This window comes from Oryzias melastigma, linkage group LG9, assembly GCF_002922805.2.
Source record: "Oryzias melastigma strain HK-1 linkage group LG9, ASM292280v2, whole genome shotgun sequence".
NCBI classification, from domain to species: domain Eukaryota; kingdom Metazoa; phylum Chordata; class Actinopteri; order Beloniformes; family Adrianichthyidae; genus Oryzias; species Oryzias melastigma.
Window position 1 is genome coordinate 12,288,153 of NC_050520.1, and position 699 is coordinate 12,288,851.

A 699-nucleotide genomic window follows, 5' to 3' on the forward strand; every position below is an offset into this window, starting at 1 on the left:
CAGTGGTACGGTTCCTGTCTGCCACGCAATGCTGCAGAGACGTGTCAGCCAAGACACTCCTACAGCATCCAGAGACTTGAGGTACTCGGGGCGAACCTCATCCACCCCGGGAGCCTTGCCACCGAGGAGCTCTTTGACTACCTCAGTGACCTCAGCTTGGGTGATGGACAGTTCCACCCCAGTGTCCTCAGCCTCTGCTTCCTCAACGGAAGGCGTGTCAGCAGGGTTGAGGAGATCCTCAAAGTATTCCTTCCACCGCCCGACAATGTCCCCAGTTGAGGTCAACAGATCCCCACCTGCACCGAAAACGGTGCCTGCAGAAAACTGCTTTCCCCTCCTGAGACGCCGGATGGTTTGCCAGAATCTCTTTGAGGCCAACCGATAGTCCTTCTCCATGGCCTCACCAAACTCCTCCCAGGACCGAGTTTTTGCCTCCAACACAGCCCGGGCCTGGATATGTATGAAAGCATAAGAACAGTGTTATTTAAGTGCATCATTTGATCACTTTTCTTTTTGGGGCTTTATTATGGCCTGATGGCCGTAAACACTGTCTAATACTGTTTTGTCACTGCTTAAGCCATGTTCTGTCATGTTCAGTTAAAAAGAAAAAAATATTTTTAAAACTTTAACACTATAACTTTTCAACATAATTATGAAATAGATATATTGCATTAAATGCTGTAAGCTAAATTTGGAGAT

The 699-nt window shown here is 47.6% G+C and overlaps 1 protein-coding gene across 2 annotated transcripts in view; it reads left to right on the plus strand.

The window, feature by feature from the left end:
* The window catches only part of gtf2h2 (general transcription factor IIH, polypeptide 2), an 8,796-nt gene that overhangs the window by 1,818 nt on the left and 6,279 nt on the right, over window positions 1–699 (plus strand). The window lies entirely within an intron of this gene.